Genomic DNA, 205 nt, shown 5'->3' with positions numbered 1-205 from the left:
AAATGCTTGTCAAAAACATGACTAAAGTACAGAAACATGATTTGGCTGATAGATTGGGTATTCAAATTACGAATAAAATAAGATATTTAGGAATACAATTAACTGCTAGATGCATTACATTAAAGAGAGATAATTACGACAAATTAGTTGAACAAATCAAAGCTGATTTAGATATTTGGACCAACTTACAACTTTCTTTTATGGG

The sequence above is a fragment of the Protobothrops mucrosquamatus genome, unplaced genomic scaffold (genome assembly GCF_001527695.2).
Source record: "Protobothrops mucrosquamatus isolate PMUCROS unplaced genomic scaffold, P.Mucros_1.0 scaffold_177, whole genome shotgun sequence".
NCBI classification, from domain to species: Eukaryota; Metazoa; Chordata; class Lepidosauria; order Squamata; family Viperidae; genus Protobothrops; species Protobothrops mucrosquamatus.
This window is presented reverse-complemented; position numbering follows the sequence as displayed.